At 46.4% G+C, this 26969-nt stretch overlaps 1 pseudogene; it reads left to right on the forward strand.

The window, feature by feature from the left end:
* Positions 1–648: 648 nt before the first annotated feature.
* LOC125964809 (thimet oligopeptidase-like) lies at positions 649–11654 on the forward strand (annotated as a pseudogene).
* Positions 11655–26969: the final 15315 nt, after the last annotated feature.

Genomic DNA, 26969 nt, shown 5'->3' on the forward strand with positions numbered 1-26969 from the left:
TCTCCCTCTGTACTTCTGTCTACCTCTCTCCCTCTCCCTCTCCCTCTGGGGTGATGCCCGATGAGCTCAGAATCGCAGATGGCCCCCCCATCCCCTCTCTGTGGCTTGCATGGGGGATGCACCTTCTCACCGTGGCCCGGGCATGGCCTTGACACTCAGACATCGGGTCCTGCGTGGACACTTGTGTTTGTTCCATAGCGCAGGTGGCTGCAGTCTGTGCTTCTGTAGATGGGGGCTGTGCGTGAGCCCTTCATCTTCCCCGCAGACACCACTGGTGCTCGCTCGGCCTCGCGGGTGATGCGGGGGGCACGGGGGACAGTCTTGTGTCCCCACCTTCTTGGGCTACAGACAGGCCACGCTGGTCCCGTGGTGACTGGGGGCTCCCAGGAGAACCCCACTGCAGACCGGAGAGGTGGCCCCAGAGAAGGTGGCGTACGCCTGGGGCCGGGCCTCATCAGTGAGCCACGGGCCACCTGCAGCAACAGCTGTCTCACCGTCCAGGGGCTGGGTGTTCGGGCGCCGTGGGGTTGAGCCACTGTCTGCACGGCAGCCGTGTTTGTCTTGTTGAGCCCGGGGAGGCCCCTTGGTGGCTCCTGGAAAGACTGGCCGCATTTCTTCCTGCCCTTGGCCTTAGAGCCCATCACGTTCATGCCGTTTCTGGTTCCAAAAGGACCTGTGTTAATAAAGACCACGTGTTAGGACAGCACCAAAGTGTCTAGAAATCCGGGCCAGGAGGAGGAGGGAGGGGGATTGGCTGTGCCCGCCAGTGGCCTGGGAGCCCTGCCCGCCTGCAGAGACCTGGCCCGGGGCCTGCGGGGAGGGCGTGGCCCTCGGTCCCCAGCGCCTTCCGTCTCTGGGTTCCAGGAGAACTGCGTGATCCTCAGGGAGCTGGTGAGGCTGCAGGCCTTGAAGTCCCGCCTGCTGGGGTTCCGCACGCAGGCCGACTCCGTGCTGGAGATGAACATGGACAAGACCAGCCAGGTGGTGGCCACTGTCCTAGGTAACACCGCCTCCCCCTGAGTCCCAGTGGGGACGGGGTCAGGCGGACCTTGACCGGACGTGGTGCTGCCTGAGACCCCACTGTGTCAGCCCTTGGGGGTCACCTTCCCAGACCCTTCATTCTGCCTCGAGGGGCACGGGGTCGGGGGTGGCTGGGGGGCCGCCCCGGGGACGTAGCCGAGCCTCTCCCCTCCGCCCACAGGTGAGCTGGCCCAGAAGCTGAAGCCCCTCGGGGAGCAGGAGCGGCCGTGATCCTGGAGCTAAAGAAGGCCGAGTGCCAGAGGCGGGGCCTGCACTTGGACGGCCCCATCAACGCCTGGGACCTGCGCTGCTACATGAACCAGGGGGAGGAGACGCGCTACCACGTGAACCAGTACCTGCTCAATGAGGCTTTCCCCATGCAGGCGCTCACACGCGGGCTGCTGGGCATCTCCCAGGAGCTGCTGGGGCTGACTTTCGACCTGGAGGAGGGCACCAGCATGTGTCACGAAGACGGGAGGCTCTAAACGGTCTGGGATGCGGCCTCGGGCAAGGTCATCCATCGGCAAGTTCTACCTGACCTCTATCCTCGGTGCGTGCGTGGGGGAACCTGTCGGCCGTGGGCCGGGGCTCCTCTGTCGAAGCGGGGCCCCATCCACGTCCCTCCGCAGGGTGGGGAAGTCCGGGCACGTGGCCTGCTTCGGCCTGCAGCCGGGCTGCCTACAGCACGATGGGAGCTGCCAGATCGCCATCGCGGCCATGGTGGCCAACTTCACCAAGCCTACGCCCAACCTGCCCTCCCTGCTGCAGCATGATGAGCGGGACACCAACTTCCACGACGTCGGGCACGCGATGCACCAGCTCCGCTCCCAGGCGCAGGGCTGCAGGCAGGGGGCGGGGAGGGCCCGGGCGTGCGTGGTCCTCAGGCAGGCCCTCGCCATGGGATTCTTCCACTGACATCACCCCGCACGTGGTGACGCCCTCGGTGTCAGCTTCCATCATCAGACCCCAGGCACTGGGCGCATAAATAACGGAAATGGATGTCCTCGAGGCTCTAGAGGCTGGAAGACCCAGATCAAGGAGTCAGGGCTGGTTCCCTGCATGTTAAATACATGCACTCAAGAGTTGCCTTGGAAAAAGACAAAAGAAAAGAAAGGAACGTTGCCTGCAAGTCTGCTGACAGCCGGTGATGAGAACCAGAGGGAAGGCTCTGGGGCCGGGGGCGCAGTGCCCTGTGAGCTCGGGGGCTGCTGCCAGTCTCCGTGGAGGCTCAGCAAGTCCCAGTGACTTCCCCACGTGGGGGGCGCCAGCTGAGCGTCTGGGCCCAGGACCCACTGCTCGTTCAGTCTTCCTGTGGTCAGCCCTTCATCCTGAGCGCGATGCTCTCACAGGCTGCACCGGGGCGTGTGGGGACAGTTTACTGAGCTGTACAGACGTCACTACTGCTTTGGACCATTTCCGTCACCCCGAAAATGTCCCTCACGCCCTTAGCTATCACTCCGTCCCCTCGCCAGCCCCTGACAACCAGGAACCCACTCGCTGACTCTGTGGATCTACCTGCTCTGGACGTTTCCCCTCAGTGGGGTCACGCCCTGTGTGTCCTTCTGTGTATGACTTCTCTCGCTGAGCATCGTGTTCTCAGGGTGTATCGACGCGGCAGCGAGCGTCAGGGCTTCACCGTGTTGCGTGGCTGAGGGACGTAAAGACGACAAGAGAAAAGAAAAGAACGTTGCATGCAAGTCTGGTGACAGCCGGTGATGAGAACCAGAGGGAAGACTCTGGGGCCGGGGGCGCCGTGCCCTGGGAGGCCCTGGCGCTGCTGCCAGTCTTGGTGGGGCACGGGCAGCACCGTCCCTCAGGAGCTGCTGGACAAGCTCATCAAGTCCCGGGAGGCCAACCCAGATGCGGCCGGACCGAGGGAAGGGAAGGGGGCTTCCGGTCTGCCCGGCTGGAAAGCGCGGCCTGGACACGGTGCCAGCCCCCCGTCTCCTTCCTCCCGCCCCCCAGGCCTCTTCAACCTGTGCCAGATCGTCCTGGCCAAGGTGGTTCAGGCCCTGCACATGCAGACGCCCGCGGACCCGGCCCAGGAGAATGCCCGCCTCTGCCAGGAGATCCTGGGGTTCCCAGCCATGCCAGGTAGCCAAGCGCGCACCGGGCTCACCTCAGCGGTCGGTTGGCGGCTACTGCCCAGGTCAAGAGGATCGTCTGGTGGTGTGTGAATGGGGACCGACTGACGGGCTCCGGCCGAGGCCCGCTGACCTCTGGCCTCTTCCTGCCACGGTTCCTTGGCTGGTCCCTCCAGCTGTGGCCCGCGGAGTCCGAGGGTGGGGTGGGAGGCTCTGCACATGCTTTCTAGAGAGCCTGGAAGAGGCAGGAGAGGGCTTCATACCCCGAACAGAAGGCATCGACGAGGTCTGCCCGTGCGTGTCGGTGCGGACACGCGGTTCACTCCCTCGTGAGCGCTTTAACCAGCGATCTCTCCGTGGTGGAGGGCGAGCCCCGACTCATCTCTCGCAGCCTCGGCAGCTGACCTTGTAAGAGGCTTAGGAGTGAACCCTCGTGAGCTTCAGCAGAAAGTCGGCAAAGATTTATTTGTGTCCCTCCACTGAACTGCCAGCAAGGTCCCCGTTTTCTACAAGTGTTGGGCCAATACTCTCTCTAGTGGCAGGGGACTCAGACAAGGCTGCTTTGGGGCCCCCACCCCCGCTCTGGGGCAGGGGCACTGAGCGGCCAGGGAGCCGGGCAGGAGCCCCTCCGCGTGTGTCCCAGTGACCCACCTGCCTGCGACCTTCGGCCGCCTGGCAGGAAGCTACGACGCCCAGTCCTGTGGCCAGTCATTCCTGCAAGAAACACTGGAACCAGTTTCTGCCAACCCGCCAAAAAAAAAACGACTTCAAAGGCAACGTGGTGTCACAGGAAGGGCTTGTTTCTGTGTTTCTTTGTTTTTAGTTCATTAGGCCTCACTTAAAATTCTGATTCCACAATGCACTTGCTTTGGGATCTTGAACAACACTCATAACCTCTGCAAGTTTCAGTAGAGTAAGTTTATGTGATTACCTTCATCTGTAATATCCCTGTGTTGCAATCTTAATTAATTCAGATTAATGCATCTTAAGCTTAATCTCAAGTTCAGATCAAAGACTAGTTCCTCTGTGACTTCTCCTCTGAACTGATTCAAAAGCCTCCTCTCCCGTCCTCATTTGGCTTCTCTTCTCTTCTGGAATCTCATAAGAACTTCTATGACCTCTCTGGTTTTTTGTTGTTGCTGTTGTCTGTTTGGTTGGTTTTTAATTGAAATATAGTTGATTTACGATGTCGTGTCCGTTTCAGGTGTACAGCACAGTGATTCCGTTTTCAGATTCTTTTCCCTTATAAGTTATTACAAAATATTGAGTACAGTTCCCTGTGCCATAGAGGAGATCCTTGTTGTATCAATTCTATGCCTTCTTTGAATGACCGTAGCACTTGTTGTCTGTATCATTTTTATGTCTGTTGTGGCTTTGTGACTGAAAATGAAAATTTTCTATTTGTTCATGTCCTGGCCCTTCCTTAGAAATGTGTTCATTTACCTATTTCATATTTATTGACTACATCTTGGACACCGTGTTAGCTGCTTGTTCTAGATGTTAGTAAAACATAGACCTTCCTGCTCAAAGGGTCACAGTATTTGTGGGAAAACAAACAAACGAACAACTTACGTCTCAAATAGCTTTGTACTTCCCAAAGAGAGCACACCTCGTAGGTACAATAAATATATGTATTATACATAAATGTATAAATAGTTAATGGCATTAAAAACTTGAGATAACTGCTTTTCTATTCTGAGGAAATGATGATAATATTTCACCAGGAGCTCAACACCACTCTGAGAATGAGGGCTTAACCCCCGACCTGGCTCACTGCATCGCTTTCTTATATGAAAATAGACAAGTCTGTACATGCTCTCTACAAAAAGGCTTATCTGGCATGAATTTCAGATAGCAAGAAGAAAAAGTCAAGAGGTTCAGAGAAGCATCCAGAAGCTCAGGTGATTGTCTGGCACTAATACAACTTGCTTGACAGGAAAATAGAGCTGTAAATCTCACAAAATTAGATGGTCTTCTAAGAATTTCAAAACCGCCTGCTAGTAATTAGAAATCCTAGAAGAACCGCTTCTTTTAAAGCATACTGATAATATGCTTTACAGCTTAATATTCAGAAGCCTATGTTTTGGCTAAGTGAGCTTCAGGAATGAAGGAAACTTGTGGTTCAGTTCCATCTACTCTGGAACCTCTGGTCAAAACACCTACTTCTGTGCTCAGCCATCTTATCATCTGTAAAATGGAGGCAACTCTAAGAAAACATAGTCACAGAGATGTTGCACAGTTTCCTGTGTCACTGTCTTCATTTGTTTCAGAAAACCAATAACGTCTAAGCTACTACTGCAAAGAGCGCAGTGTTACTTGGGGTCATGTAGTGCAGCTCTGTCAAAGTAAAGAAAAGGAAAGGGGCCTAGAATAACTATAATTTTCCCAAGAGGACACTATTATTTTATGGCAAATCTGAGTCAAGAACCCTGATCTCTTTGATGCCATTCCATTGTTCTTTCGTTGGGTTCTCAGCAACCCAGAGAAAGAAAGAGAAATAAAACTCCTATGTGCTGTGTCACTGGTACAGGACGTGGCAAGATTGGAATTGGAGAACTACGTATTAACAGGTATTTGGGAAATTCTTCAAACTAATTAAGATATATACCAGGTACATAAAAAACAGTTATGTTTTCCCAAGACGATTCTGTGGAATGAACAGAACTGGTAACTGAAGGTGCCTGTGTGCTGCAGTTCCAAACAGGACGGGTGAATGCTTGTTTTCTGGCACCTTTAAGACTCCACCCCAATATACACATTAAAATAAAATTAACATTTCAACTGGGTCATATTTAATTCTGCATGCTCTTGTAAGTCAGCAAAATAGTCCATATATCATTTAAGTTGTCACTCACTTTCTTTTCTTTTTTTTGCGGTACACGGGCCTCTCACTGCTGTGGCCTCTCCCGTTGCGGAGCACAGGCTCCGGACGCGCAGGCTCAGCGGCCATGGCTCACGGGCCTAGCCGCTCCGCGACATGTGGGATCTTCCCGGACCGGGGCACGAACCCGTGTCCCCTGCATCGGCAGGCGGACTCTCAACCACTGAGCCACCAGGGAAGCCCGTCACTCACTTTTTAACTTGACTTTTCATTTCTAAAAGTCTTTCCAAACACAAAACAGAGGTGGGAAAATGGTATATGGGAAGCTGCAGAGATGAAATAAGCTTACTTCATTCGGCATAAAGATGAATACCCAAACAACTTCTGCATAGCTGGAAGTGCCCAAATCTACTATCTTCGTTTTGTAGTCAAGGCTTCCGGAAAAATATGCTAACGGATTCCTAATTACCCAAATGCCCCATATCTGTTTCAGTAAGTATCATCATATATTATGGAAATTTTTCTCAATGACAGAGAAAGACATCCTGGCCGAGCATCCCCCTGCCCATGACACAGAGATGATGGGTCTCAAGCTACCTTGAAGGCGTTGGAGCCCACTTTATCCATTACTAATATTAATGGAGGACCAAACTTCATATTCTGTTTGCTCTGTGTCTGTTAAATCACTTCTTCCCTTCATTAAAATGGATGACACATAATTGAGTCTGTAGTGTGTGTGTCACTGGAAACTGAACACATTTTTGTTGGTGTTATTAACGTCATAGGTTTCTGGGGGGGTCTACTAAATAACTAAGTCTAGTTTCACAGTTACAAATAAATTATGATGTAATTTTGAATAAAGTAAGCTCATCGTAAAGGAAGGATACTGAGAGTTGCTACTACCCCTTCCTTGAGGGGCTCTTGTAAAGCACTAAATCAAGTAACAGAGGTTTATATGCATGCATATATTTTCAATGATATTTGAACACACTTGAAAAGAACTCTACGGAATGCATTATAAAACCTCGATGCTGTGTGTCCCTAGTTCCCGGCTCTCTCGTTCAAACTATTTAAATGAACAAAATGTTATCTATTAGGATAGCTATCAGAGTACTCCAAATACTACTTCTTGCAGTACCCTGTCCCAACCATTTGCCTTCCTCTTCCCATTAGTCCTTAATTCAGAAACCCCAGAGATTTGTTCAGTAATTTATGAACATATTTCTTCATTCAGCCAAGAAAATTGATGGATCCCTTACCAAATTTCAGGCACCCTTCTTCAGGATGTTTTCTAGGCATGTTCAGGAAACACAGCAGTGATTAACACAGATGAATATAGCCTCTCTCGAGCTGAGGGGAGAGACAAAAGTAAAGAAGCAAATATAAAATCGTAAGTGTAAATACGTAAATAAAAATTGAACAAATGGGTAGAATAACTAGTATATCAGGTAAGTGCTGGAGAAAAACAGCAAGCAGGGAAGGGGGATGGAGATTGTTAGCTGGTAGGAGGAGGCTGCGATCGGAAACTAAGTGATCACTGAGGGCTTTCTGGGGAAGATAAAATTTACGAGGGAACCTAAGGTTGTGAGAGGGAGCAAGGTGCATATCTGGGAAGTGAATAGTACAAGCAGAGGGAACAGTCAGATGGAAAGGCAATGAGGCAAGAGTGGGCTTGGAGTATCCAAGGAGCAGAAAGGATGTCAGTGTGTGGAAAACAGAGGGAGCAAAGTGGAGAGGAGAAGGAAACAGTCAGAGAGGAAACAGAGGCCCAGATTTCTAGGGCTGTGGAGGCACTTTGAGGACTTTGCTTTTCCTGTGAAGAAGCCATTGAAGAGACTTGAGTGACATGATCTGACTTATGTTTTAACAGGATCTCTCTGGATGCCATGTTGATTAGAGACTGCAGGAGAATAAGGACAAGCCCCAGAAGACCAATAGTTGATTCAAATGTCAAGAAACATTTATGCCTTCACCCTTCAACTTCACAAATGATGCCATTTCCACTGAGCTATTGAAAAATATCATCTGGCTTTCAAAACAATAAACCAGAAGGCATTTTCTCACATAAGCAAGGTCACAAACAACTGTCAGCTAAAGGTGAAATAGCAACAAATCAAATAATAACAAAAAACATTTTTTATAGATTTTAAAACCTTACAAAGCATTTTCTTGTCCATTATCTAAGTTAGTCCTCAAATCAACGCCATGAGATAGTTATTATTTTCCCATTACAAGTGACCGCATATTAAATCCTTAGTGATTGCTCAAGAAAAGCTGAAATCTTGAGTGTACATCTATTAATGCCAAGGTTGGGTTTTTTGCCCATGGGAACATTGGATGCTAAAATCCACGGGGATTTTCAGCTCAAGATGGCAGACTAGGAAATATATTTACTTTCTGGTCCTCCTGAAACCATGTTTAAATAAAACTGCAGAAATACCAAAATTAATCAACCAATAAAAGCCAAGACATTGTGGAAGTCATCAACCACAGAAAGATTTCAACACATTTCGAGAAGGCAAACAATGAAATGGAGGGGCCATGAATAAAATAATGAAGAAAAGACTACCCTAAGTAGGGTCTGCACAAAGCCAGGCAGCTTTTGCTGAGCCCTGGTTATAGTAAAGGACAGAGGAAAGAAGAGGGGCTGAAAACAAGGAGACAAAAGTCATTTTAGGAAAAAACGTTCACTTAATGAGCTCCAGGGAACACTCAGCCTGCTGCCATACTCACTCATGGATTACAGTGGATTGTTGGTAAGCAAGACAAGAAAACAGGGAACCAACAAACAAAAATCAAGACACGGTTTCTCACTGAGCTCTTCTCAAATGAGATCAAGAAATTATGGTTCAATGCCATAGCTGTAAATCATTTCTGCTCCTGGAGAGGTTAGAAAGGGCTTAGAATAGTTACCCTTTTTCTTCAGACAGAATTTAGGTCTGAGCAAAAGCTTTTGTGTCCTCCAACCTCAAAGTTTATTGGGGATGGAAGTCCAAATTTGCTTTGACATACCATAAAAAGAATCTCATGAGCAGAGGGTCAAACTACTTTTGGAATATATGAATTATGCCCAGTGTGATTTTAAATAGATTTTAAACAAAAATATACAAAGTTTCACTGGTTCTGAAACTTCTACATGTTACATGCCTGATATATAACACACAATGTCAGTCCCAGGAGAGAGAAAACACTCCAATGAAGCAAGCCAAAGAAACAAGATTCGAACAAGGTAAAGTGATGTGTAGACCAAGACCAGGATTTTTCAGTTCTTTCCTGTCATGCTGTAGCTTCCAGCTCCTGAATAACAACACACGTTTCCCTTGTCCTAGACACACAAGAGTATGTCTCCTCTATGGGGCGTAAGAAGCTCTAGAGTTACATATGTGTAGTAAAGAGTGGACCCAGCCGGCATACTCACAATGACCAAATTGTGTTGATCGTACTTTATTTTAAACCAATACATCGCTCCATGCTGAAGTTGCAATAAATGATATATTTGCTTTCTAGACATGAATGAGATGCCTTACTGGATATACTCCAGGAAGGCCAGAGAAACTGGCTTCTAATCCATACAGAATAATTCATTGATGAATTCCTTTCAGGAGAGCCCCTGATTTATCTAGAATATAAGCTTTACATACCTGGATCCTTCAAACTAGACCAAAGGGACAAATCTAGGCTGCAAGCCTCAATTAGAAATGTGGGATGGTGCTATGCTGACAACTGGTGGTCCCTGACCTAGCTTCTGAGATTAGAACCCAGTGTGGTGGATGACCAATTCACGCGTTGAACAAAAGAACACCTCCTACAGGGCAGTGTATGTGTTCATTACAGGTATGGCACTTAGGGCTAAAAGTAACACATGAAGCATATATGATAAGGAGGCACCAGAGTCCAGAGCACGAGCTCTGGAATCACACAGGCTTGCTTCGAATCCCGGCTAAGCCACTACCATCTGTATACCCTGAAGAACAGTCGAAGGTTTACGTGTTCTTTTACCAAATTTCGAAAAACAAGTGAAGAAAGAACCTACCTGCCAGGAAGGGACATCGTGGGGTGCAGCATCCAGTCGCGTCAGGGCTCTGCATCCCCTGCTCAGAAACCTTCACCGCCTGGCTCATGGTGATGCTGGTAGCTCAGCAGCCCTGGAGAAGGCGCTCCTGTCTCCAGGGCTCGCGGACAAGCTGGGGAGGTCCACGGAGGTGGCGGGCCACAGCCTGGCAAACTCTGGGTGCCTCCTCCACTCAGCTCTGGGCATGCTCTGGCCTCTGGGCCCCGTTGCGGGGAAGGGCTGGCCGATACATAGCCAGGGCTGAGGGGTCTGCAGAGCCGGTGCCCAGGCAGGGTGAGCTCTGGAGGAGAAGACTTCCACAGTCCCCAACAGTCTCCGCATGGTGACCCATCCGGTGCCAAACACCTGCCACCCACAGCGACAAGTCCCAGCCGCTAGAAAGCCCAGAAGGGGTCGGGCTCTTTGCCCTCGGGCCGGGTTTCTCCAGGGCCTGGGTTTGTGTGGGGCCCCCATACCACCCCCTGACCCGCCCTTGCTCTGTGACACGTACAATGCAATGTCAACACCCAGGCTGAGCCGGCCAGTGTTCAGAGCGTGCTAGACCTTGAGAAGAGTTAGCAGCTAGGGAGAAGCTCTCCCACTTTCACTCGCTTTTCTCAGATCAGGCAGGCAGCCCATCTCACCCCAAAGCTATGGACACCACACCTCCTACCCAGGCTATCGTTTTCCGTTCTGCCCCTGTTCTCCCTTTCCATTCTGCCCCTCTTTTCCCCAGCACCCCATTTATGGCTTCGGGTGTCATCGGTGCTGCAGCAGGCAGCACCTCTGACCCCGAAGCTATGGACACCACACCTCCTTCCCAGGCTATCGTTTTCCGTTCTGCCCCTGTTGTCCCTTTCCATTCTGCTCCCCTTTTCCCCAGCAGCCCATTTACGGCTTCGGGTGTCATCGGTGCTGCAGCAGGCAGCACCTCTGACCCCGAAGCTATGGACACCACACCTCCTTCCCAGGCTATCGTTTTCCGTTCTGCCCCTGTTGTCCCTTTCCATTCTGCCCCCCTTTTCCCCAGCACCCCATTTACGGCTTCGGGTGTCATCGGTGCTGCAGCAGGCAGCACCTCTGACCCCGAAGCTATGGACACCACACCTCCTTCCCAGGCTATCGTTTTCCGTTCTGCCCCTGTTGTCCCTTTCCATTCTGCCCCCCTTTTCCCCAGCACCCCATTTACGGCTTCGGGTGTCATCGGTGCTGCAGCAGGCAGCACCTCTGACCCCGAAGCTATGGACACCACACCTCCTTCCCAGGCTATCGTTTTCCGTTCTGCCCCTGTTGTCCCTTTCCATTCTGCCCCCCATTTCCCCAGCACCCCATTTACGGCTTCGGGTGTCATCGGTGCTGCAGCAGGCAGCACCTCTGACCCCGAAGCTATGGACACCACACCTCCTTCCCAGGCTATCGTTTTCCGTTCTGCGCCTGTTGTCCCTTTCCATTCTGCCCCCCTTTTCCCCAGCACCCCATTTACGGCTTCGGGTATCATCGGTGCTGCAGCAGGCAGCACCTCTGACCCCGAAGCTATGGACACCACACCTCCTCCCTAGGCTATATTTCTCCGTTCTTCCCCTGTTTTCCCTTTCTATTCTGCCCCTGTTTTCCCCAGCCCCCCCCCCCCATTTACGGCTTAGGCCGGCATCGGTGCTTCAACAGGCAGCAGCTCTGACACCAAACCTATGGACACCACACCTCCTTCCCAGCGCTGTTATTTTCCAGTCTGCCCTGTCTCCACGTAGAACCGCTACCTATTTCACACGGCTGTTCCTAGTTCTGGGAACACACCACTCACTGGTAGCAATGCCTCAGCCCATGCCTCGACTCATTTACCTGCAACGCTGGCCAACAGATAGACCAACACTTCAAAGTTATGACAGAAAGTTGAGTAAGTTATACGCTTGGAATTGCATTTATTATTATTAACAAGCACAACTGTAGTGCTTAGACTATAACAAGTAATCTTCTAAGTGCTTAGCAAATATTAACTCACTTAATCCTCATAATGGCAAACCTATAGGTAGGTAATGTTCATAATATTCACCTTTTTTGGGGGAAACTGAGGCCCAGAGGGGTTGAATAGCTTGTCTAATGCCACATAGTAAGTAGCGGGCAGAAACCCAGGATGAAAACCAGACCGTCGAGACTTTCATCACTTTGCTGTGTCACCTTAATAGATGTTGTGGTTAGGGAAGGGACTAAACTGACAAGACTCTGAACTTGAGAAGGGAGAAATTAGAAAGTGACTGATCCTAGAAACTAGAGAGGATTTCAGCTCAGAAATTTCTGGTGATGAGACCCGGAAGAACAAGAACATGGTTGGATTATTAACTTGGGGTAGTATCTGAATCCATTGAGAAATGGTTTTGTCTTGTTTTTTTTTTTAACTTAGAAAGGCCAGTTGGATGAAGATTAATGAAAAAAAAAAAGTAGAAAGGAAAAGAGGAAGGTGCCTGAAGTGAGACATAACCTCTTCCCTGTAAGTACTAGGGGTGGGTGTCCTGTGGGAAAGGATGGAGCTCTCTCTACAGGTTTGTCACCAGGATGAACAAGGAGGAACATGGCAACCATTGTACTGGTTTTGATGATTCCTCAAAAACCAAGGCTTTAGTTTCCAAGAACTACCCACAGTAGCATACCTACCGGGTGTCAGACATGCCACCAAGTGTGTTTCCAGTCACACATTTTAATTGGAGAAATAGTTCCTATGAGGTACGCATTAGTTCCCTATGGCTGCTGTAACAAATTACTACCAATGAGCTTGCGTAAAACAAAACACACTCATTCTCTTATGGTTCTGGAAGACAGAGGTCCAAAACCAGTTTCCCTGGGCTGGAACCAGGAGTTGACAAGGCCGTCCATCCACCTTCTAGAGGCTCTAAGGGAGAATCTGTTTCCTTGACAGCATTCCTTGACTTCTGGCCACATCGATCCAACCCCAACTTCATCATCACATTCTCTTTGGAGTAAAAACTCCCTCTGCCTCTCTCTTACGAGAACACCAGTGGTTACATCTGGGTCCATCCAGGTAGGCCAGAAGAATCTCCCCATCTCAAAACCCTCACTTTCATCCCATTGGCAAAGTCCCTTCTGCCATTTAAGGTGACATTCACAGGTTCTGGGGATTAGAAGGTGGACATTTGGGGGCAATGGTACTATTCAGTCTACTGCAAGGTAGATACTATTATCTTCCTCAGATGTAGGAAATGAAGTTTAGGGAAGTAATCTGTCTCAGGTCTACAATTTCCAGAGTAGAGATTTAAATTCTGCCAGTGAGACTTTAGGACACACTCTAAACAACTTTAACCTGTGTCCTTAATTACTGCCTAATCCTTGGTTAAGAGTCACACTTAGGTATCAAGACCCAACTGAATATAACACAAGTACTGTCTCCTCTTTCACTATGTTTGCCTGGTGTATTTATGAATCTTGCCCAGAGCAGAAGAGTTCAGAAAATTGTTATGCACCTTTACTAGGAGAAAGCATTTACTGTTTGATGTGCACGGAGTAATGGAAGGCTATTTAAAATAAAATAAAATAAAATAAAATAAAATAAAATAAAATATGCCACCAAATCGTCAAGTGTCACAACAGAGGTAACCCCGTGGGAGTCTTGAGGAGACTAAAATTATCTCCAATTGTGCAGGTGAGAAAAGTGTCACTAAAGGCAGTTGTAGTTCAGCCAAGCCCTACGGCACAGAAGTAGGAATTTGGATAGGTACGAATGGGAAAAAAGACATTTTAGGCATGGGAAACAGTTTAATGCTGAATGGATGAGAAATATACGTTAGACCTTTCTAAATCAACTGGCTTATTAACTCAGTAAATCAGATTTGGTCAGTCAAACTAGCTTTAGCTGATTACTTATCCAGGGCATAGCTGTTGAGAGTAATTTTTGTCATAGAACAGTAAATAAAACTGTTGAACTATAGCTTTAGGCTTGCTAAGTGAAATAGATTGCTCTAGCTGATGTTCAAGTGACTTACTTGGTACTATTCACGAAATTGGGGGTTAACAACTGCTTAAGACAACATAGAGAATTGCTCTTAAATAGTACTTGAAGTAGTTACTGTGTAAAGTATCTGTTCAGTAGCTCATGGTAAATGGATGTTTATAATCCCCACTGGACAACCAACTGCTTTTTTGCAAATGGTAATGTGAATTGCTGTCGCATAAACTATAGTAATGACCACCTATCTAATTTGTTGTCCAAACCAGAAATCTTCTAACAATACTGGTCTCCTAATAAAAGTAAGCAGGAAGCTAACACACACTGGGTGTCTCCCGTGTGCCTGTGCATGCATCTATATCTCACTGAACCCCCATAACAGCCCCCAAGAGAGGGACTCTGAGTGTCCCCATGCTGCTGGTGGAGAAACAGGCACAGGAAGGTTCAATAGTCTATCTACCTAAGATAACACAGAGGGTGGGAGAGCCTGTTTTTAAACCATCTGCCTCCAATTCCAGGTGCCAGGAGCCAGATTCAGCCTACAGGCCTCTTCTGCTCATCTGGAGGTGAAACCACGTGTAAGGATTAGTCAAATCCTGTCTTCACTCCTCAAGGTAGCTTGAACACTTGCACGTCCTCCAAATAGCATGTAGCATAAGCAATAAGATGTTTGCCCCGGGTATTGTCCAGGAACTTGGAATCAGCTGTGTCTAGTTAGGCTGAGCTGGTTAAGACTGGAGAGGACCACCGATCTTCCACCTGGGCCAGTGCCTTTTGACCTCCTGCCATCAGAGGGCCGAAAACTACAGCCCGAGAATGTGCTGAGCCCCGCAGCCTAGTTACGCCAACTCAGAACAATGATGAGCACACCTTTTTCCAATCACCTTTCCTCATGCTCCCTATGCCTCATACTGCCCTGCTTCTTTATTCTTTATCCCATAGATACCCCAAGCCCCTTGCCTTTGGGGAGGCGGATTTGAGACCTATTGTCACGTCACTTCCTCGCTTGGCTGCCTTGTGAATAAACCTCCTCTTTGCTGCAAACCTCAGCGTGTCAGTGTTTTGGCTTGCTGCGCCTCAGACAAAATGGTAGGGAGCTGTGGTAAAGGTCCCTTGCCTGTGAGGGAAGCTGGTTACTAGTAGTCACGTTGCGGATGTTTTCTCCTCCCAGGGTGGGGGGGCAGACGTCCTGCTCTTCCAGAAAGAAGGGAGAAAGGCAGGAGCTGGACCCTTGCTCTCAGGGTCACCGTCACCTAGGAGCTCGTTAGAAGCACAGAATCCAGGCCCCACCCAGAACTACTGAATTACAGCCTGCATTTAACAAGATCCACAAGAGAGGCATACCCATAGTAAAGTTGGAGAGGCACCAAGCTGGAGTCCACGTAGCAGAGAAGCAGACAGGATTCTAGACCACGCAGAGTGTTAAAGGCCAACAGTTTGTTTTCTATTCTCAAAACAATGTTTCTGAGCCATGTTTATGAGCAATGTCCCAACTTGCTTTTAAGGTTTCTTGTGTGAAGAATGGATTGGAAGGAAACAAGATATATGGACACTGGTTAGGACCTCATTGCAACAGACAGGCAAGTTCAGTATTAGGATGTTGAGGAAGAGTTGACAGATTCAGAAGAAATTCAGGAGATAAACTGAAGCGGGCTTAATGGGGTATGAGATGGAGGAAAGGAAGGTCTTCGGGAATTAAAGGGTTTACTACACGTATGAGCAAAGCCTCAAAATTAATCCTTTGAACGTACAGAGGTAGAGCTCTCAAAGGACACCGGTTAGGAAGCAACTGTACGCCCTTTATAATTCCAAGAGACAACACAGATCAACCGTTGCGATGGAAAATTCGGCGGTACCGGTGCGTTTTTTCACTCAAACTTAGTTCCAGTGACTATTACTCACATTTTCTGTGCCTAAACAACACAGCTTGAGGAACTGAAGGGGATTCCATCCTGGTAATTAAGGAGGGTCCCCAACACTGACAGTCCCATCTTAAAAAGCAGTCCCCCTGCATTTTACCCGAGGAGCAATGGCCAGAGCCTCCCTTTTAAAACGATGGGGAGAAACCAGAGCATCACACACTGTCCCTTTCAGCTACTGTGAACTGAGCCGCGAGACGACCAGTACCCCCTAGCACAGCGCGGACGGGCCAGCGCGCGGGGGCCACTGTGACAGGAGACAGCACAAGAGACGAAGCCCAGGCCCAGGGGCTCTGAGCTCCACCGGCAACGCCCAGGGGCCAAGGCGTATTACCTTTCCGGGAGGCCGACGAACTGGCTCATGTCACCCCCAAGATACCGCCCACCCAACGCCAGGACTGCCAAAGTCGCCAACCCGGCGTCCCCGGTGCCAGCACAAGGCCACGAACCACAGGCGCCTAGGCACAAGCCCACGCAGCTCGCGGACCTCCTTCTACCGCGCATGCGCCACCGCGGGGCGTCTCGACATGACTCTCAGCACGCAGGCGCATTAACGCGCTTGATTGGTAAAGAGCATTCTGATGCCTGCAATTTCCCTCCTTAGCCGGAGGCTGGGAGCACACGTCCATTAGTTCGTGTGTGTACCCTTCAGAATTCCAATCATACGGGACATGGAAAGTTGTCCGACTCTCCCAGTTCCTTGTGTGGTTCTTCCAGATATTTCCCAAGTGCTTACATTCACACTTGTATCTTGTATGTAAGTATTTGTACGTAACAGGTATCCTGTAGTTTATAGAAGAGCAGCACACTATACACATACTATATACATAGTCTACAACGTGTCTTGGATAGTGACGCTGTTATCTTTCTAAAATATAAACTTGGCTGGATTGCTCTGTTGCTTGAACATCTTCACTTAGCACAGAATACAGCCCAGGTTGTTAGCATAGCATTGAGAACTCTTTATAAACAAGTATCAGTCTGTCTCTCCAACTGAATTAGAAGTTCAAACTATGACTTCCAAGGACCTACATCATCCACCTCCCTCCTTTGCCCTGCCAGCCTCCCCTGATCTCATTCTCTACTGCCCTGCCCTCACTCACTTTCCCCTGTCCAGCCACACTGCCTTCCTTACTATTCCTCAAACATGCCAAGCACACTCGTGCCTCAGGGACTTTGCACCTACTATTCCTTCTGCTTCAGAACACACCCTCCCATCCCATCTCCGCTCTCCCAGAACACACCCTCCCACCCCATCTCCACTCTCCCAGATAGCCAGTGGCTTGTTTCTCACTTCAAGGCTCTGCTCAATCGACATCTTAATAGAGGGGACTTCCCTGATCACCTACCACATTCCCTCACCTCTTCATCTTCTTTTGTTATTCTCCAAAGCATTTACCACCGCTTGACACTCCATATATTGACTTATTTATTCATCTCTCTCCCCCACTACAATGGAAAGTACGTAAGGGCAAGAACTTTGTTCTCTTCCTACTTCCTAGAACAGTGCCTTCAATTTAGAAGGTGTTATACAAATATTTGCTGAAAATCAATGTATGACTTCTTTGCCCTTTCACACTACCCTCTAGTCACACCAGAGGCTGCCCCTCCAGAGCACAAGTTCAAGCCCTGTGCCTTCTGTACCTGTCCCCAATACCTGGGCTGTCCTTTCCTCATTCCGGCAAAATCCTCTTCCCCCAAGCCCAGCTCAAACGCTGTCTCCTCAGTCAGGCCTTCCTCAATTTCTCCTCTATGCTCCTGCTGCACTTGATTCTTTTATCATAATTAACCCACTTATACTCACTACATGTTTCTCTTCCTAGATAACTGTAAGTTGCTACTGAACAAAGACTTCTACTCACCTCTGTATCCCCGTGCCCTAACAACAAACCTATAAGGCTCTCGGTGTTTACTGAAACAATTTATTTTCTGAGTCTCTACCAATTCTAGGGAGTGCATAGTATAGTCTCCTCCTCATTATCAGTGAGCCTGGTACCTGTGGGAGGGCCTTACAGCAGAGGAGAGTCACCAATGGATCATAACTAAGGTCCTGAGACTGCAAAGGCAGACAGCATGGTGAAGTTAGCCCACTGCATGCAGAAGACCCACAGAGGAGTCAGCATATGCAATGGACTACACTTGGTATAACATGTGAACAATCAAGGTTTACAAACGTGTTCTCATGCACTTGTAAGGATCTTCTAGCCCACGCGGAACAGACAGAACACACACAAAGGAGCCTGGAGGAAGTGAGTAGGCCGGCAGCTGCGCCCTAACATCTTAAGAGGGAACATTTCTGTGACTACAGTTTAAACAAATCAGATAATTTGCCTCCTTTCTAGACACCCTGGTTATCACGGGACAGGCCAAGCCTCTCAAGTTTTAAAGCTAAAGTACACGGAAGATCTGTGAAGAGGGCTTAAGATATTTAAGAGCTAGTACCTGCATTAAGCAACCCGGTTATAGAATGAAAATTTATCTTGAAATGCCCGTCTCTCCCTCTCTCTCTCGCCTCCTATCCCCTATCTTCCCACCTCCATCTCTATTCCTTCTCCCCTACTCCCTGTTTTATGTATATACGTGCATCATTTTATATATGCACGGAATATTTACTGTCTGTTACGTTTATTTAATAAAGTGCACACTCCTCAGGCTAAATTTAGAAAGAGGACAAAATGAACACTTTCACATGGGCGTCAGTGGTGTTCCAAAGACAAAAGATTCCTCAGTCTTGAAACATGGCAAACACCACGTTCCTTCTGATAGTTAGATGCTAGAAATAGGCAAGTGGATCCTTAAAATTCACACGCTATTAAGACCTACTATCAACAGAGTAGATCTTAAAGCGGAAACAAGAAAACACCAGCCTTTTAAGTTCTTCCTGTCTGAAGATAAGAATAAGAGGTGGTAGTGTTCTTCCTCACTTGCACCGAAGTGTAAAAGCGGCAAAAATATCTTCAACACATATATGATGAGGAAGCCGCTCTTCTGGTCCACTCTGTTTTGTTTTGCTTCTAGGGATCTGTCTCACTCGGAACCTTTGCTTTTTGTTTTCTCTTTTATGTACGCTAAGAACCCGAGAGTCTTAACCTTTTCTTCCACCTCTCAACCAATAAATAGGACAAAAGAACATTTTTATGTTTTTATGTATTTTCCATTCAACTTTTTAAAAAAGAGATAAGTAAGCTAGCTCAGTTCATATTTCTCACAAAAATCACTTTCCAAACTAAACTAAATTGTTTGTGACCATAAACAGGAAAAACACCATACTCTATTAGCACCATCTGACATTTCCACCTTAATGTTACCAAACACAACTTGACACTAATGTCAGAACTATTAAAAATGTTAAAAACCCCCAAGCCCACTCAAAATGCATACCAAAGTTCAGGTAAAGGAAAAACAAAAACAAAAACAAAAGCAACTCACCGTTATCTTTATGTTCTTTCAGAAACCCATTAACAGCACACTGGAATTTAAAACTAGCGTCGTCATCTGACACCTGATGCCCAATTGTACAACTTTTTAAATAAGGAATAGTTTCTGGTAAGTCCTATAAGGCAAAACCATGAAAACACGTATTATTTCCTTTGTAGGGAAAGAATAAAAAATTAATTAGAGAAGGCAGACTATAAACCAGGAGAGTACATTAAACTTTGTATGTCAGTCATTCTGATGAGAGCCATTTTTTCCAAAGCTGCTTTAACCAGTAATTATCACTTGATTTTTCATTAAAACTGCAGAACGGACAGTCACCAGGCATGCAAAAGGAAAAGCAAATCTATGTGAATGAATGCACATGTAACTCAAAATGATATAAACAGTTCTACCTACACTTATGTTCTATCTTACATTTCAAGGGCCATAAAGCGGCTGTGATTTCAGGAGAGTAGTAGAATAGAGTCAGAAGAACTTGGATTCGAATTAGGAAATAGAGGCAATTTCAGGCATTGTTGAGAACTGGTATTCTTGAGGTGGGAGAAAGTAGACTATCAATAGAAGACAGAAAAGGATAAGTGAAAATTCTCTAGTTCTGAATTTAAATGGAAAGCAGCAGCAGGAACCTATGACATATTTTAAAAATATTAAAAACAAACATACATATTTCCTAGCTCTGACCACTGAAAAAGTCTAGAAACAACTGATGTCATGTCAAAAGGACTCAGGAGTCACCGAGAAGCTCCAACTGGCCAAAGACAGGGCCTCAGTTAGAATAATAACTGTAACGGAGTCCACGGTGATAGGAATAAATAAAATATATTTGTGAATTTTTGTGATATTTGTGAATCAACTCATTATTCTGAAAACTGTTAAATAAAAGAAGAGAATCATGCCTCTACAACTGGGCAACCAAACAGCTGATGAGGGGAATCTTCTCCTCGTACAAATATACCCAGCTAATAAGTGAAAAAAAGAACAACAGAATTCACCATTCTTTGAAGCCTCAACTGAATTAATGGATGTAGCTATGAATCATCAGTGACTGCTAATACCACAGAAAGACACAATTATATATGTCTCCATGGAAGAACACATCATCACCTATGAAACTGTCTCGCCAAAACAAAACATGCAAGCTTCATTCGGATCAACTACCAATTTACAGGAAGTAAAAGGACTGAAGACTATGTTACCAACACATGGAATGTAATCATCGACATCTAGATGGGACAAATTACCTGGTTTCTTTAAAAACAAAATTCAAGGAGGAAAAAAAAAGTGAGAGAGACATGGAGGGAGAACCTATAGATTAAACAAGACTTCAGAGACCTAACAATCCACGGCAAAGTGTGGACCTTATTGGGATCTAATTCAAAATTCTTATAAACAATTTTTTATGACGTTTAGGAGACAACTGCAAATTTGAGCACTCCCTGGGTATTTAATATTAAAAAATGATATTAAGGAATAAAAGTCCTATATTGTAAATGCACGTACCAAAAACGTACAGGTGTAATTACATGCTGTCTCGGAGCTGCTTCAAGATAATATGGAATGGGGTGAAACAGGTGGGGGTACAGATAAAACATGACAGCCATCAGTTGGTAAATAAGAAAGCTGGATGAGTTCATGGGTATACAAGGAACACTCACAGTATTTTTATACTTTTGTATATGCTTAAAATTTGTGATAATTGTTTAAAAACAAGATGACACTGTAGAAAACAGTTTGGCACTTTCTCAAAGGTTAAGTGTAGAGCTACCGTATGATCCAACAACTCTGCTACTACCTACGCTGCACATCTAACAGAACTGAAAGCAGGGATTTGAACAAATATCTGTACACCAATGATCATAGCAGCATGATTCACAATACCTACAAGGTGGAAAACAACCAAGTGTCAATCAACCGTTGAATAACAAACTATGGTCTATATACACACAATGGGATTTTCTAAGCCAAAAAAGAAACGGCATTTCGTTACGTGCTATCACATGGATAAACCTTGAAAACATGATGTCTAGTGCAATAAGCCAGACACAGAAGGACAAATACTGCAGATTCCACTTACACGAGGTACCTAGAATAGGCCAATTCACAGAGACAGAAAGTAGAATAGAGGTTACCAAGGGTTGGTGGGAGGGAAAATGGGGTTGTTACTGTTTGATGGTTACAGAGTTTTTGTCGAGGATGATGACAAAGTTTTGGTTATAGACAGCGGTGATGGTTACACAACACTGTAACTGTACTTAATGCCACTGAACTGCATATTTATAAATGGTTAAAATAAATATGATTTCTCTATATTTTACCACAATAAAAGAAAGGAATAACAGAGCTGAAATTTCAATTCTTCCTTTTCCGAGAGTCAGTTTCATCGTCTGTAAAATTAGTAATTGTAGTTGTCTATCCTCTGAGCTTAGTGCAGGGTAAGCACTCAGTAGGAGATAGCAGTACTACTTCCACTTCAAGAGCAAAGGATTGCTGTGAAGATTAACTAAGTCAATGGATATGAAAGAACTTTCTAAATGGCAAACTGCTCTATAAATACTAAAAGACATTAGGTGTTACTGTCTCCCAAGGCCATGGAACAGGTCAGAAGAAGGATAATTCTTTTGCACTGGAATGTCCTACGTGGGCCAAGAGAATCTATGGGTTTCTGTACTATATCAGAAGGCATGTGGAAAAGGAAGCATAAAACTTAGAGAACAATTGTCTTTTACAGTGATGCTTAAACACGCTCAGGCAACTGCTTAAAATAAGTGCTAAAGACATAATGGACATACCTTTCTTTCTTTTTAGGATACTACTGTAACTACTAAAAGTTTACTTCATTTTCAAAATATAGAACATGGAAGCTTATAGAATTTCTTAAGCATATCTAGAGCCTACTGCCAAATACTATAGTTCAATTCATATCTTTAATCTCATTTTGAAACAGCAATTACAAACGTGTATTTAAGGAAACCACTAGCTTCCCTTTTTGAACCCACGAGAGAAGGATTCACCTTAGCATAAGATGATAACTACTGAACTACTATGAATTATTACAGTATCAGAAAGAAGGTCATTTTCAATTACGGCTTCCATTTACCTCTGGCTTGTAATAGCGGCGAGTATTTGTTAAGTCAATAATCAGCCCAAGTTCTTCATTCTGTCCTTGGATTTTGTTAAGAGATCCAAGGGGGAGAAACGTTCTTCTGGAGCAAGATTCTTTTCAAAACTCTGTCAGAAAGAATAAAATAAGGAAGAACAAAAAAAAAAAAAAAAAAAAAAAAAAATAAGGAAGAACATATGTTTAAAATCCTGTACTACATTATCCATTTATTCAAACCCTGTGATGCTAACATATGAGATTCAAAGTAAAGTTTCCTCCTCTGGAGTTTACAAGCGATATTACAATCCTTTCTTCCAGAGAGATTAGACGGAAGAAAATAAACTCACTTCTATATAGTTATTTCTGTGTTTGTTTATTTCATGTTGGTCTCCTAACCTGACTCTGAACTCCCAGAAGGCAGGGACCACATCCATTTTGCCTACCACTGTATTGCCAGCTCCAAGCAGAGTGCCTGAAAATAGACACAGAAATAAATACTTCTTGAATATCTACATATAGGAAGGATGGCTTTCACTGCTAAATATTCTTTCATGTATTTGGCTTATACATGTACCCTGTTCCATTGATCTCTTTGGTTATTCAAGTGTCAGCAACACATACTTTTTTTTAAATTAGTAGACTCGTTTTAGAGCAGTTTTGAGATTCACAGCAAAACTGAGCAAAATGTACACAGTTCCCACTTATACCCTCTCTCCTTCATCCCACACAGCCTTCCCCATTATCAACATGCCATACCAGTGTGCTTCATTTGTTAGAATTCATGAACCAACACTGACACATCATTACCAATCAAAGTCCATAGTTTATTGCATTCATGGTACAAGTAACTATTTCTTTATTTCTAGTATAGTCATCCCCAAACATTTACATACTGAGATACATATTACTTTCTTATAAATTACTTTATTCTTTATTTATAGTTAGGGCATTGCATTGTTTTTTTGTTTTTTAATTAAGTACAAAAGTTGGTTGTATTTGTCTATGAATCCCATTTCTGGATAGTAAAAGAGGTATTAAAAAGTATTTGCTATAAAAAGGGAAAATGGAGTAGGACGGGCTTGAGAGCCAGGGCTCTATATGGTGAATTCAGATTTCTGGAAGAATACGGTATTAACTTTTGCTCACCTTTTTTAAAGGAACTTTGAAAGCAATGAAATGAGTCCCAGGCATCCGCTGTTCAACTGGGAGATAGTCTTTCCACCTGTTAATATATTTTTTGTTAGGCAGATTTTTTTTTTTGTTTTTTTTTTTTTTTTTGCGGTACGCGGGCCTCTCACTGTTGTGGCCTCTCCCGTTCCGGAGCACAGGCTCCGGACGCACAGGCTCAGCGGCCTTGGCTCACGGGCCCAGCCGCTCCACATCATGTGGGATCTTCCCGGACCGGGGCACGAACCCGTGTCCCCTGCATTGGCAGGCGGACTCTCAACCACTGCCCCACCAGGGAAGCCCTGTTAGGCAGATTTTATGTTAGGCTGTCTCCCTGCATAGGATGAATGCGCCTTGAAAATGGAAATCACATCCCTCTACATCGGCTCCCAGGTGGTCCCAGCGTCCCGACCCCGACCCCAGCCGCGACACACTTTCCACAAACTGACATACACGGAGCCCGCGCGAGGGCCGGGTCGCGCGGGCCTCCCCGCCGGGTCGCCTGGAGGCCGGTCCCCCGCAAGCCGAGCGCACGAAAGGGCGCCCCAAAGGCGCCGGCCCAAGGCGCCCGCTGCGCTTTCCCTTCGGAAGGTGGGCTGCGGGGCCCAAGCGTAAACCCTGACACAAGGAACACGCGCACCACGCCGCCACGGGGGACGAGAGGCCGGGCACCCACCTAGCCCGACACCCTGCATTTCTGGAATCACCCGACGCCTGTGTACATTTCCGTCTGGCCTGTCATTTTCCAAAGGCCACTCAAGATCAGGGGACAGAACGCCTCCTCTCCAAGTGTCCTGCCAGCCCACCCACTCAAGATCAGAGGGACAAAATGCCTAACTAAAACAAAACAAAACAGAAACACAAAAAAACTGGAGAGAGGGAGGAAAGGGTGACCTGAAAAAAACAAACAAACAAACAAAACTAAGCACGTTGACAGCGCTAAGAATAAACTACCAGGAAAAAGAAACCTACAAGTCAGATCCTAAAGTACAGAAGGGCAAGCCCGCCGACATTCCAGGCCCGGGGGGACCGGGGTCCCCAGCCCTGCAGAGCCAACCGCAGACCGGCTCGGGCGCCCCGCAGAAGCGCGGGGTCCCCGCGGCCGAGTCTGTGCCCCCCGGCCGGCGCCGGCTCCCCTCTGCCCACCCTGCGCGCGGGGGCTGGAAACTGCCGCGGAGAACCACGGCGGGGCGGGAAGGGGGGCTCCAAAGAGGGTCTGGCGACTCGAGTCGCTCCGTTTCTCAGTGGGCTCAGCGCGCGCCGTTGGGGAAGAGGAGCGGGGTTCCGGGAGGAGGGGACGGGCGGCACTTACGTAGACCGGCAGCGGCCACGGGCAGACGGCGGGCTCGGTCCCCAAGAGCGACTCCAGCCTCAGCTCCAGCTTCTCCCCCATGTCTTCGCGCGCGGCCCATATAGCAACTTTGAATTTTAATAATAAATACATATATGTATCAAACATTAATAAAAGAATAAAATGATCCAATAGGAGTACATTTGCTCTTGTTTTGCAATTAGTTCCAGGATTCTATTTTAGATTACTACTTCATATCTGCGAGAGTTGGGTGTGTGTTTGTGTGTTTGGTTTTGTGGAAGCTGCATTGTGCTAGATTTTACATTTCTTTCTTGAATTCAATGGTTTTTGTTATCCCTTGGGAATACAGCAACAGCAGATTACTGAAGACAGCAACAGCAGATGACTACCTACCAGTGGAAAAGTGTAAATAGCAATTTTAGCCGCTAGTGATTCTGAAATTGCCTTAACTTTGTCCTTATAAAAATGCTCCAAGAATTACGTTTTGCAAATCCACAGATTTACTATCCATATTCAAGTCATTTATGTGGAGAAAGAAGGTAGCCAGCCTTATCAGTAACACAGGATGTTATAGCCATCAAGCCATCAGCCACTGAAGCCACACCCAAAGCCGCACCCTGAGGGGATTCAGGATGGAGAAAACAGGATACTGGCCCTAGATAATTAAAGTGAACATCAAGGGACTGATTTCCAGGAGACCAGATTCTTGCATCTCACCATATATAGAAAAGTGCTACATTTATTAACTTAAGATGTCTAGTTTCTTTAATTAACAGTAATCTTTTGATGTTCCAACTACCTGGTTTTTTTTTTTTTGCAAGAACCTCTAAATACCCTGTGCCCTCCCTTACCTCTTCAGAACAGTCCCTCAGAGCTATCTGAGAGGCTGTCTCCTGACTTCAGTCCTCACTATGTCCTCCACATAAAACATAATTCTCAATTTCTAGGTTGTGCAGTGTTTTTCAGTCAACATTTAATTGTATGGCTCATGTAGGTACTATGCCTAAATGTAATGGGATGGGCTGTAAATTGTGAAAACTAGATAAATTCTGTCAGCTCTACCACTAGCTGAGATCCAGGCTTTCACCTCTGGATACCTCTGGCAGATGTGGGGTCTGTGTTGGTCTTAAAATTATTCTTAGAATAGCGGGGACTCATTCATTCTTTCAACCAATTTTATTGCTTATATTCCGTGGGTCAGTTACAGTGCTGGGTCTTGAAATACAAAAGTCAACACACGAAAATACAAGGATAAAACACATTTTCTACCATATTAAATTTTTTCGTTCATTAATTCATCCCTAAGTCATTCAACACGCATCTTCTTATTGAATACTGATGAGGGGTCAAATGCTATGCTAAACACTCAGTATATAACTGCAAACGAGATGGATAGGCCCTGATTTTGATGTCACTACTATCTTTTGTCCTGCCATATAATGGGACAGCTTCATTATTCCCTTTACCCTAAGTTTTTGTCACAAATTGCTAATGAAAATAAAGCTGTTAGTGGAGTTTCAACATGCATAGGTAAATGAGAACAAAGAACTCCCCTTTCGCATGCCCCATTCTCCTCCTTCTAACTCCCTATGTGAACTCACTTTGTGCCAAGACCAAGAAGCTGTGCCCCAATAAGAACCAAGCTGATTTCCTCACACTGACTGGGGCTATTGCTCACTTAGAAGACTTGATGCTTAATTTTGATAAGCAACTAGAAGACCATGGAGACAACCTATAAAAATGATTTGTCTTGGGAGAAAATACTAAAGAGGGTTAATGTGCTGTTCCACATGTCTAACCTCCTGGGATTCAACCACAGGCACCAAGATCACCAAGTGTACTTGGCAACAATGAGCTAAAAATTAAAAAAAAAAAAGCATCATACTGTTATTGTATTCATTTTCCCCCAAGGCACTCTCTGATAAGCACCACAACCTCTAAGGGAATTGAGAACAGCTTCCTTGTGGGGTAGGTTATATAATATATATGCATCTTTTTCCAAGCAGTTAAATCATATCCAGCTATCAGCACACCTTACTTAAGGTGATCGTAATGTATGAGATTAAATGTTCCTACCTGATTGGAAACCTTCTTGTCCTCAA

Source organism: Orcinus orca, chromosome 6 (assembly GCF_937001465.1).
Source record: "Orcinus orca chromosome 6, mOrcOrc1.1, whole genome shotgun sequence".
Classification (NCBI taxonomy): domain Eukaryota; kingdom Metazoa; phylum Chordata; class Mammalia; order Artiodactyla; family Delphinidae; genus Orcinus; species Orcinus orca.